The following is a 13,293-nucleotide window of genomic DNA, read 5'->3' as shown; positions in this document are numbered from 1 at the left end:
CAGTATCCCCACTGCAAAGTAGCCTGGTAAACCATTTACATTTAAATCCTAGAATAAGCATATCTACTCTGGCATGAATACATGGTTCAGAATAACTAGCATGACTGGCTGAGACACTAGGCATGTCTATATGTTCATTAATGCACTGTAGTTACTGCACGTTAAGTTTATTACTTGGTTAACCAAGTACTGATTCAATGTACAGTAACTCACAATACTGCACAGTAGTGCTAGTGCAGGGGTCAGCAACCCCCGGCATGTGTGCCAAGCATGGCACGCAAGGCCATTTTGCTTGGCACACCATGGCCAGCCCCAGCTCTGGGTAGCTGCTGCCAGCCAGAGCTGCACTCAGCAGGCAGCTGAGAGGCTGCAAGCCCTGCTGCAAGCAGCCCTGGGCTCCATGACTGGCAGCAGCTCCCCAGAGCTGGGGCTGGCTGCAGCCAGGAGGCTGCAAACAGCTGCGCCAGGCTCCGGCACCAGCTCTGCACCGGCACATGCATGCGCGCCTCAGAGCAAACGGTGGGGGAGGGTCTTGAGGCAGGGAAACCCTGGTCTCTCCCCTACTCCCATCACAGAGCTGATGACTGGGCTCCAGAGCCTGGCTCAGCTTTTTGTAGCCAGCCTGGGCTCTGGGCAGCTGCAGCAGGCAGCAAGCAGGCAGACTGCAAACAGCTGCGCCAGGCTCCACAGCTCCGGCATCAGCTCCATGCTGGTGGCGATTGGATATGCATCTCGAAGCAAACAATGGGGCAGTGCAGCCCTCACACTCCCCCTCGCCTGCCCCCCGCCCCACCAGCCCATGCTGCTATGCCTCCCTGCCGTCCACTCCAAGGCATGCGCGCATGCGCCGGTACAGGGCTGATGCCAGAGCCCCCTGCACCTGATTGCAGCCTCCCAGCTGCAGCTGCCTAGAGCCCAGAAACCTTATTCCTGACCTTATTATTTGGTCGGTTCCAGTCCCAGAGACTCTGGGCTCACAGCTGTGAGGCTGAGGCAGGGGCATTGCTTCCATGTTTTGAGCAGCTTGGTCACTCTGGAGATCCAGATCTGGCCCCTCCAGAGAACCAGGGAGTGCTGGGAGCTGGATCTGAGGTGATCTAGCCTCTGGGCATCATATTTGGAAGGAACGAGCTTCCCTCCTTGGACCTAAGCTCTCAGAGATGCTGGGCAGAGCCACGTGGCTGCTGCTCAGGGACAATGCGGCTTGGGGCTGTTCCAGTCTCCTACTGGGACCCTAAACCAGTGGCCCCAGCTATGCCACTGCCATCCTGCATGGCCATGGGCAAGTCCCCTGCTCCCCTGTGCCTCTGTGCGTTGCAGCTTAGAGTGAGGTGGGATTTGTTCCCTGGGGCCAGAGTCATGCCCCAGGAGCCCTTGCAGAGGCTCTGGCTTACTGCCTCAGTCCCTTCAGAATACAAGGCCAGACTCCCCTTGGAGTGGACTCCAAGATGAACATGAGCCGGCAGTGTGACGAAGCCATCAGAAAAGCCAATGGCACTTTATCGTGCATCAGCAGATGCATGACGAATAGGTCCAAGGAGGTGATACTTCCCCTCTATAGGGCGCTGGTCAGACCGCAGTTGGAGTACTGCGTGCAATTCTGGGCGCCACACTTCAAGAAGGATGTGGATAACCTGGAGAGGGTCCAGAGAAGGGCAACTCGTATGGTCAAGGGCCTGCAGACCAAGCCCTACGAGGAGTGGCTAGAGAAACTGGACCTTTTCAGCCTCCGCAAGAGAAGGTTGAGAGGCGACCTTGTGGCTGCCTTTAAGTTCATCACGGGGGCACAGAAGGGAATTGGTGAGTATTTATTCACCAAGGCGCCCCCGGGGGTTACAAGAAACAATGGCCACAAGCTAGCAGAGAGCAGATTTAGATTGGACATTAGGAAGAACTTCTTCAAAGTCAGAGTGGCCAAGGTCTGGAACGGGCTCCCAAGGGAGGTGGTGCTCTCCCCTACCCTGGGGGTCTTCAAGAGGAGGTTAGATGAGTATCTAGCTGGGGTCATCTAGACCCAGCACTCTTTCCTGCTTATGCAGGGGGTCGGACTCAATGATCTATTGAGGTGCCTTCCGACCCTAACATCTATGAATCTATGAATCCCCTGGCTCCAGTCCAGCTCTCCCCTCCCCTGCTGCACTGGCCTGACCCCAGAGCAGTGCCCTGGACCCAGTGGGGTGTTACGCATAGCCAGCGCTGTCATTCCAGAGCCAGTCTGGTTTCCTTTCCTGGGGAAAAAACACTCCTTGATGCCCCCGCTACGCCTGCTGCCTTGGCACCAGGGTGGAGGGAACGTGGTGGGGATGCGCCATCATGTGGTTTCCCAGCCTCTCTGGGGATAACGGTTTAGATGTCCTGAATGGTCCTGACATCTTAGGGCCTTAGCTGTTTGGAGGGGGTGGGTGGTTGGGCCGATGGGCAGATTCCACCTCCATTGGCCACGCTGCAGCCTGTGCAGCCAGGGAAGCACAGGGGCTCCAGTGGGCCCAGGGCATTGTTGGGTTGGACTTTGTCCAGTGGCCTAGCAGCCTGGCTCTGTGCGCCCGCTCATCTGGTTCTGTGTGTCTGTGTGCACACGTGTCTGGTTCTGGATGTGTGTGTTTGTTCTTGGTGTGTTCTGGTTCTCTGTGTTTGTTCACATGTGGGGTGTGTGTGAGTGTGTCTGGTTCTGTGTGTGTATGCGTCTGGCTCTTTGCTCTCCTTTTTCTTTCTCTCTCTCCTCTTTTTTCTTTCTCTTTACCTCTTTCTCTTTCTCTCCCTGTCTCTCTCCTCTTTCTCTTATTTCTCGCTCTCTCTCTCTCTCTCTCTCCCTGCAACATGCTTAATAAAAAAGGTACACACAACAACAAAGGCAACATTTATGATTATTAAATATACTAATATGCAGTGTGTCCTGCTATCTATAGCAGGACACACCTGATCTATATAGGGACTGTGCTGCTTTTTCCGGTAAAATTCAGGGTTTTGGGGAGTTTGGGGGGTTAATGTCTGCAAGCAGCCTCTAGTTCTGAATTGTAACTTTAGTTTTAGGTTCCTCTTAGCTTTTAGAGCAATGCTGTAGTGCATCACACTTTCCAGCAGGGGCCTCACTTGCCCTTGCTCTTTCAAAGGTAAATTCAAGGGTAGATGAAGGGACTTGTTCATGTTGTACTTAGGATGTGTTAACTGCACTTAAAACGCCAGTGCCTACATGTTCAAGCAGTCTAACAAGTGCCATTGAATTTCAGCAGTTAGTACTTTTTTCAGGAATATCTCCAGATGGTATAAAGTAACATATTCAGCTATCTTGGGACTGCCCCACAGAGATATGAGCAGTCCTCACTAGCTCTGGAGCTCTGGTGCTGTGTGAGGGCAGGGATTGACAAACAGCTGTTTGACAACTGCATATCCAACCCCAGCCCTGTCCACATCTTAGTAAACATTACAGAGAGACTGCTCAGAAAAAGTTCTAACTCATCGAAGTCATGCTTGCTTACGACAATCTAGATGAAACACATACTAAATGTCCCATCCAACAAGACCCAAAGACAAGATCCTCAGACACTAAATAACTAGAGGAATAATTCTTGTCAGATGCAGGAGTAGACTTTCTTACTCAGTAGAAAGTTCAAGGATTTACAAGTGGGAGGAAAAACAGTCCTGAGGGGCGATCAAGACTGTGGGGGCAGAGTTGGCTGAATGTGGGGATCAGGATGAGAACAAAAGTTGGTTCTGTGGAGAAAAATATCTGGGGAGAATCTAGACTTTGTTTACTGTTAATCCAAACTAAATAAAGCCAAGTTAAATGTTAAGTCTCCACTGCCCTGTGCACTTGCTAGTGATGCCCCGAATGTGTCATTGTGGGATGCAATCAGTAAAATGCGGAGAACCGTAGATAGCATTCCTCTGATATGGAATCAGTGGGCACGTCTACACTGTAGGCGCTTACTGTGCAGTAGCCTAATAACACTGTGTAGTAGCACACTGGGCAAAAACCATGCTAATATGCTACTGTGCAGTAGTATTAGGCTACTGCACAGTGAGCACCACTAAAAAACCATGCACTGGCACTATTGTGCAATAGTGTGAGTTTCTGCACATTGAATTAATACTTGGTTAACCAAGTAATAAACTTAATACACATTAACTGTGGCACATTAATGAATGTGTAGATGCACCCAGTGTCTCAACCAACCACACCAATTATTCTGAATCATGTATTCATCCCAGAGTATATTTGCTTATTCTAGGATTTAAATGGGGACTTTGATATCACCAACAACATAAAACAGTGCATTCTGAGATGTCTTCAGTGCACTCAGAGGGACAGTTACCACCCAGGAATGTTACTGAATACCAGACTAAGTTTTATTAATGGGATTTCTGGGTTTAGTTCAGTTTTCATTTCTGCCTTACAGTTTATCTTGAAAGACTCAATTCTGGACCTGGAAAATTAGTATTTCTTAATAGCCAGTGATAATAAATAATACAACAGGTATATGGATGGAATTACCTCACTCTCATTCAGGCGGACCATTTGCAGATCATATTTTATTTCACTTGTGCTTCAGCATGTTCAGCATTTGTTTACCTCCTTGCACATATGTAGTGCCTCATAGCAATCTGAAATGTTTTTTCTAACTGCTCAAATGTGGTGTAGGACTTCAAAAGGAAAAAGAAGTAAAGAGCTATTGTTTTGAGCATTATGTACCTAAAATCTTGACAAATCGCAGCTAATGATTTCCTAATTCTTTCTGCTATAGTGAATGATATTGCAGTTATATCATCATATCACAAGCAGGGGGAATAAAAGTACAAGTTTAGCATTGATGGAGTGACTTTGGGCAAATTACTTCCCTTTCTATGTCTCAGTTTTCACATTGAAAAAATTACAAAATAGCCACTTAGAAGGGGGAGTGATTCATTAACGTGATCCTCAGGTAAAAGGTGCTGTGGAGCACAAAGTACAAAGTGTAGAAATAGATTTCCTGCACTCTGCAAGAGCACAGGAGTCCAAGGTTCTGGGTTCTCGTCCTAGCTCTTCTATTCACTGGATGGGTAGACAAGGACAAGTCACTTCCCCTCTGTCCTGGTTATCCATAAAATGAGGATAAGGACACCTCCCAGGATCCAGCTGTCATGACCCAAAGGTCTGATTTTTTTTGTGTGTGCTTCGGCACTAAGAATTATCCCCGTGGGTTTGCAACTTCATTGCACGGAGGAGTTCTGCTGCGCAGAGAACCCGCGTGCAAAGGAGTGTTCCCGCCACTTTGCAGCGATCTTTGCAGGGTGCATTTCCTTTGCAGCACAGAAATGCACAGTGCAAAGATTTCCCGCTCGTCGTATGCAAATTCGTGCCCTGCAATTGGCTAGTTCTAAATTATTCACACGTGGCGGCTAGCGATTGGCCTGCTAGCCATATAAGAGGCTTGAGCAGTTTCCGCCCAAGCCGAAGAGGACTCTGCATCCATCTCGTGGGGACTCTGGGTGTGCGCGGCAGGGTAATAGAAACCCTGTGTGTCGCTCAGAGGAGTTTGGCGGCCTGATCCACCGCCCACCTCTTCCCGTCTTCGAACGGAGCCTACTATAAGACGTAACAACGAGTTTAATGTGCGCTTGTCCTGGACATCCGGATTTTGTCATGTTCTGTCTGCGTGGAGCCTTGCAACCTCCACGTGTGTTCGTGTTTTTTGTTGTATCCGCAACTGTAACTCAAGCAAGTTCTCAGCCTGCACCGCGACCATCTTGGTGTAAGTAAACAATCTTAAAATCAACCGTTACGCGTCTGTGCCTAATTCTAGCTTGGCGACCTCCCTCTCCGACCCGGCCTGCCCCGGCTGCTGGCCACAGCCCGCGTGCAGAGCGACGAAAGCGACCTGGGGTCTGACCCGGCGCGCACATGGCGACGAGGATGGGATCGGGATCACTGCGACCCATGATGGGATCCGGCGAAATCCTCACCGCGCACATGGAGACGAGGATGAGCTCAGGAGAGGGCTCGCTAGAGTTAGAATTAGTTGAGAACTGCCCTTGGAGAAGTGGGAGACACAGCGTAGCAAGCGTCGGAGAACTGGAGGCGCACCTCGCGTACCACCAGGCGGGCGGAACGGGTTGGAGATGTGTCCGTGGACACCTTTCGTTAAGGGGAGAAGAGGGAACTCCAGAAGTCGGAGCCCTGGAAGGGAAAGAGATATATCTTCACCCCGCAGCGTTCGGGTGTATCATGGGCGATGAGCGGGTCCTATATAGGCCCCTCGAAGCTGTGACCCTTGCCGAAGTCGACCCGGCAAGTGCAGTGGGCCCAACCCCCACCCAGGAGTGTATCCGTTGCTCACGGTGTGCCCGAGAGATGGGAGAGACGATGCCAATCGGCTGGTTTTCCCCTTGCATGGTGGTGCCTAGACTGAGGGGTCGAGATTGCCCGTCTGAGCTCCGCGAAGACCCGGAGACGGAGGACCGCGCTGTAAATGAGAGAGTGGTCCTACGGTGCGACAAGGGGGAAAAACTAAATGCAACCTTTCAAACCATGGCTGATTTAACGAGTGAAACTTTAAGTTTAAAGACCCAGCTGCATATGGCCGTTCGAGCGGTCGGAGAGGCGGCTGGGAAAAGGGATCTTGAAAAGCCCCAACAAGATGGCGCCGAGCAGAGGGAAGACCGCGTGGAGGAGCCGGAAGTGAGGGATGGAGCTTCGGGAGAGCCCGCGAGGGTTCGGCCAGTAACTCCGCCCAGCGACGCAGTGTCGGTTCCGCCGACCACGCCCCTCTGCCGAAGGGAGGAGGAGTCATGCGGAGGAGTGCATCCGCCCCTCCCGCCTGAGACAGCAACGACTCCCACTGTAACAATGACTATAGCTCCGGCAGAAACAGCAACAGCAACGATAAATCATGAGGAGATTGATCAGCCTGCAGTATCAAGCAGCCCAGTCATCGGTCCGCAGAATGCAGTTCAAGCTACCACCTATCACGCTTGTTCCAGAGCCGAACTGCAGAATTTGTGTAGAGAATCCAGGATACGATCCGACGAAACTCTGGCTGTGTGGTTGGGACGTCTAGTCGTGGAACTTGGGTCCGACCTCCTGGACCAGGAAGAAGCAAGCTTCTTGGTGAGACAAGCTTCATGGAGTAGGGGACATGTCACCGACATCGACATGGTGGCGTTTAGCGTCCACTGGCCTATTCCGATTCCAGCGCTTGTGGCAGGAGTGATTGAACAGAAGGCCCACGCATGGCATGATGGCCGACCAGAGCACACCGGTGCAGAACAGCTTGTACTGGCTATTATCGGAGTTTCGTACTGCACCTGGAACCCAAGAAAATGCACGTTGGGACTAACACCGCTCCAACGAATGCGACCGTGGCCTCATCGTCACCTGCGAGACCCTGGAACCGTTCCAGTGACCCTTGACAGCATAGATAGTTGTCTTAAAGTTTATGGGCAAAGAAACATCGTGGTTCTGTGAATTGTGCTGAACCCACTGGTCGATCATCCTGTGAGTAGTCTCCTTCATCAGTTGTCAAGACTGCGCGTCCTAATGGAGCCAAGACTATCCAGTGATCGGGAGTGTCAACGCCCAACTGAGGCTCAGAACACGAAACACCATGAATCCAAGCGTCCAGTATTACGCCAGAGAACACAGGAGGAGAGATATATGTTTGGATACCTCCTGCAGCGTTCTGGACTTAATAAGAGACAGCTTCGGATTTTAGGAGACGCGGGACAATGGCAGCTAGCCTACGAGTTAGGTTTTCACTATCTAGAAGAAGGCGATGATGACTCATCGACGATTTCGTCGAGTTGCTGAGTCGGAAAAGAGAAAGAAAGCTGTCCAGTATAAAATCGTGTTTATATATTTGTATTTAATAGGGATGATAAGTTTAATCGACTGCATTATCGTGCGGTCCCATGTGATTTTGTAAATAGTAGTGAATAACCATTTTAAGAGAGTTCTTTTACAGATCTGGGATTCGGAGTGCGTGGTGGAGAGAGGCCTCGAGAGGGACAACATCACTGAAAGGAACGAAGGCCTGACGCGTGATTCCACCATGACGCCCACCGAAGTCATGATCGTCCAGTTTTTTGTTATGAATGTGATTTTATGTATATGTGTGTGTGCCGGTTATTATTGGATTTGATCCCTTGAGGACGAACTTTTATTGTTGACTGATTTTGTTTTTGCTCGTTTAGTTTCGCGAACCATTGACAGAGCTGTGAATAACCCGGATGATAGGTTTGAAGTATAATTCTATTGTGCCTTCAGCAAGGGGGGATGTCATGACCCAAAGGTCTGATTTTTTTTGTGTGTGCTTCGGCACTAAGAATTATCCCCGTGGGTATACAGCTTCGTTGCACGGAGGAGTTCTGCTGCGCAGAGAACCCGTGTGCAAAGGAGTGTTCCCGCCACTTTGCAGCGATCTTTGCAGGGTGCATTTCCTTTGCAGCACAGAAATGCACGGTGCAAAGATTTCCCGCTCGTCGTATGCAAATTCGTGCCCCACAATTGGCTAGTTCTAAATTATTCACACGTGGCGGCTAGCGATTGGCCTGCTAGCCATATAAGAGGCTTGAGCAGTTTCCGCCCAAGCCGAAGAGGACTCCGCGTCCATCTCGTGGGGACTCTGGGTGTGCACGGCAGGGTAACAGAAACCCTGTGTGTTGCTCAGAGGAGTTTGGCGGCCTGATCCACCGCCCACCTCTTCCCGTCTTCGAACGGAGCCTACTATAAGACGTAACGACGAGTTTAACGCGCTCTTGTCCTGGACATCCGGAGTTTGTCATGTTCTGTCTGCGTGGAGCCTTGCAACCTCCACGTGTGTTCGTGTTTTTTGTTGTATCCGCAACTGTAACTCAAGCAAGTTCTCAGCCTGCACCGCGACCATCTCGGTGTAAGTAAACAATCTTAAAATCAACCATTACGCGTCTGTGCCTAATTCTAGCTCGGCGACCTCCCTCTCCAACCTGGCCTGCCCGGGCTGCTGGCCACAGCCTGCGTGCAGAGCGACGAAAGCGACCCGGGGTCTGACCCGGCGCGCACACCAGCCTTCAAGTATGCTTTAAGATCTGTGAATGAAAATACGTAGGCGTAAGGAGTTATTGGAAGAAATGAGTTGGAAAGGGGAACAGTTTTGCAGTTTCACTACATATAGCTGCATTTGAATTTTAAATCTTCCTGCGATAATAATCAGTATTTCTAAACAATGACATCATCTGTTAATGATGATTATTTTACTGTCAGCAGCTTACATATCCCCCCACTGTGGTCTTTAATACTCCCGCGGTGACACTAATGTCAGTTTTCCAGGCAGGGAGTTGCTTTCTCTGTATTGTCAAATAAAATTTGCAAAACAAGCTGGTTAGCAACTAAAATTACTGTTCCCCCTGTACTGACGTGGCACCCTTAGAGTGATATGTGTCTTCTCTTGAGTACATTATTGTTGACTTGCATTGAATTGGTGCAGTAAGAGTGAAATAAATTCTTGGGGCCCAAAACCATCTTTTAGTTACTTGTGCCATGCACATGGGCATCCAAAAAGCCACAACGAAGAGGGAAGTTGGGAGGCAAAACTGGATAATGGTGATCGGAGTTCACAGTAGATGGATATGCTACAGGCTGTCATTTAAAAGTATGTGGGGTATTCTTGGCACAGGTCAGGGTATGCCTTTTAAATGATAGCCTCAATTTGTTGGCAATTCCTGTACTGGTCTTCCCTGCTATTACTCTTAGGAGTAATCTGTACAAATGATGTATAATGAAGGGAAATGTAAAGATAAACCTTTTGACCTTTGATTTGCACTCATTACTGAACTAGAACAGAGATTGGAAAGCTAGTTGCAAATTAACCATCAAGCCACCTATGTTTGCTGATGTGGCATGTAACAGGGTCATTTCCCCTCTCTACATCTTAAAGGGAAAAATGTTGGCCAATTGTTCAAAAACTTGAAATATTCATAATTGGAAATCCAGAGAGTAATTCTTGTGGAAATGGCTGAGAATGACTTTTATATAAGATGTAACTGACTAATCAGAAAGGAAGGATGATGTTGTGGGTAAAGCACAGGTTTGGCAATCAGGTTCCTATTCCTGGTTCTGATGCTAACTCCTGTCTTGGGTAGAACTCCCAGGTGTCATTTAGGCCAAAATTCAACAAAGAGCATGTTCACAAGCTACTATGAGGGAAGAGGAGATGGGGATTTACTAGTAGCTTTCTCTCTCAGGGATGGATAAAACTAAACTGTGGTGGTTTAGTCCTGAAAGAAAACACTTTCATCTACTATGGACTAAGAGCATAGACATAAGCTGTTATGATGAAGCAATGGAAGTAAATCCCTGACTTCTTTTAACTTGTAGTAAATGGTCCCATAGTCCCTTGTCATCCCACAATCAAAGAAATTCCTCCTGGTGGTTGCCCAGAGTGAGAGAGATGGGGCCTGATTGTTGAAGTGATGGATTATGCAGAGTTCCAGAATCAGCTCCCAGTAATTCAACTGGAGCTGCATGTGCTAAATGCAAATTCTACTGCAAGGGTACATCCTGACCAGTGCACACATGTAGGGGCATGCATCTCTTATTGGACAAATAGCAGTGGCACATAGCTGTCCCAGTACTCAAAATTACTTTGAGGTACTGCAAAACCACAAATGTGAGCTTGTCAGGACATGCCTCAAGTGTTCCAGAAGGGCACCAAAAAACCAAGATACTCCAAATGCAAAACCTGTCTGACATTAAAAAAAAAAAAGAAAAGTTGAGCAGCGTGGTGCAGATAATTCTTTTTCATGCACAGGGACGTACATAAAAAACTGTCTGCAGAGATGAGGTGTATGTATTAATACCCCTCTGTAGAAGAGACTGGTGACTCAGGTCTTTTTCCTGTTCTGCCACACCAGGAAGTACAAGCTAGCCCCAACTCCCAAACTGTTTCTAGAGATACCAGACTGCTTAAACACTTGGTGTTTCCAGGAGTACTTACTCTGTAATGCACTCAACACTGCTGAAAACTGGCAGGGAAAAAAAAATCAGGGTTTTTTAATTGCATTGAAAGCCAATGATACCTGAAAGTGATAGACACAACTGACATATAAGTAACATCTTTATAGTTTATTTACGGTGGATTAAGTTTCAGATGAGGCAGGTTGAAGTCAGATGGTTAAGTATATCGCTGGCCAACATGCAGCACAGGTGCTACAAGTGGCACAGTCAGCCTCTGTGTGTGGCTGCATAGAGGCAACTGTGTGCAGATTGGGCAGGGAAAGAAAATCAGAGTGGCACCTGGGGATGGTGTGTGGCTAACTTGTGGCACACCTGCCAGAAATGTTAGCCTCCACCAGTCTAGTGAATAGGGCACTGGGTTTTCCACTCTAGTCCTGGCTCTATCACTGATAGCTGTATGACATCAAGGAACCACATAAGTTAAGTTGTTTGTGTGTTTGTCGTGTCTGTACTGGATATGTCTAAACTACAGTTTAGAGATGTCTTGACATAAATGGGTTAAAAATTACCTAGCTCAGATACCTTTAAAAATTGTCATAGTATTAGTCCAGCTGCTCCAGCTAACAACATAAAAATGTTAATTTGTAAAGTGGCAAAAAGGAAGTACTTTACGTAGCACATCTGTAAGTGTTCCTCAGGACTGGCAGTATACCACCAGAGCTTCAATGGCATAGATTTCAGTGTGTTATGTACATAGATACTTATGAGTCAAGCTGGGCTGATGAAGCTTGAGCTGTCATACCTATAGTTTTACCAGTATATGTGTTACCTAATATAGGACTAGCTCAGGTATGCCTCCATGACCTACTGTCAGACTTTTTGGAATACTGTACTATTATCAGGGGGTCCATGGGGGCAGGAATGGTCTCTCACTGTGCAGCGCAGCCTCAATCACCCTTGAAGCCTCCAGGCACTATCAACTTACACAAAGTAATACAAAGATCTCAGAGTATCTGGTTCCAAAAAAGAGAGTCGGTGCCACCCTGCCTGGCCTGAGGAATGGTCCTAGATGTGGTAACTAAAAATTATTATATGACATTTCTAAAGCTACACACACATTTCCCTTCTCTTTTTGCCACCTTTAAAGCAGAATTAAATGATAAAATGTCCTGCTTTTAGCAGAGGGGCTGAAGGAATGCTTTCTGTGGAAAGGCTGGCTGCTGTTATGACTGCTTTTGAAAGATTTACAATGCTCCAGGGAAGTGCCTTTTATACAAGAGCTGGATTTTACATCATACTTTTAAAGTTTCACATATGATTTTAAAGCCAGACTGAAAATCAGTCCTGATCTTATTGAAGTCATTTTGTTACAGTGCTTAAGTATCTTCACAGGGAGAAAATATCAGATATTAATGAGCCTACAGAAAGGCACAACAGGAACTAATGGTTGGAAGATGAAGCTAGACAAATTCAAATGATAAATAAAGCACATCTTGTAACTAGTGGAATTGTTTCAATTTGGGAACTAACTAGCAAGAGAAGTGGGCTTTATCTGTTTCTTGATATCTTCAAATCAGGAGACTTTCTGGAAGATTCACTTCAGTGAAACACAAGTTGTTGGGTTCACCAGATGGAAAACTGGATAACATGTAATAGTCTGGTGATGTACATTCAGGTCAGACAGTGATGTAATAGTCCTTGCTCATCTTTAACTCTGTGAATCAGGCTCTTTGATTGTAACAGGGGGTAGGATTGGGACATAGGAACCTTCTGCTTATTGACTGGCTCTCTTGAACTAGACAGGATTCCTGCATGTGCTTATGGCTTCCTTCCTTTCAAGCCTGAGGTAATACAGAGTATTTTAACACTTTACATATTTTTAAAAAGGCTCTTACAAAATTAATACAGTATACAGAAATCAGCAACTCCAGTATAACCTGCACACTCCTAAGGCTGCCCCTCACACAACCATCATTCATTTCATTGGATATAATTTTGGTGCTGAGCCTAAAAGGAACTCAGCACCTCTCAGGATTAGGTCCAAAGGTCTCAATCATTTAAGGCTACAGATGGTAGACAGTCTTGCATGGGGTCCCTTATTAAGATCTTAGCTTGTATCCTTGTGGCAGAAGGGGAACCAGCCCTTGCTGTGGGAGCGGAACCTGTCCTTGTTAGCTGCCTGCAACACATCATGTAAACCGCAGTAGCATTATAAGATATTATACTCTCATTATATAACTTGTTAAAATATCTTCAATTGACTTCTCATTTGAAACAAGCAAAAAAATAGTACTTAGACATAAACCTTACAGAAGCTAGGTGGCCACCCTATTTTCCTCTCACTGTTCTTAATACTTTATATAGTAATGTAGGAGGCCTCCAGGAAA

This window comes from Alligator mississippiensis, chromosome 1 (assembly GCF_030867095.1).
Source record: "Alligator mississippiensis isolate rAllMis1 chromosome 1, rAllMis1, whole genome shotgun sequence".
In the NCBI taxonomy this organism is placed as follows: Eukaryota; Metazoa; Chordata; order Crocodylia; family Alligatoridae; genus Alligator; species Alligator mississippiensis.
The sequence above is the reverse complement of the archived record's forward strand: the minus strand, read 5'-3'. Positions refer to the sequence as shown.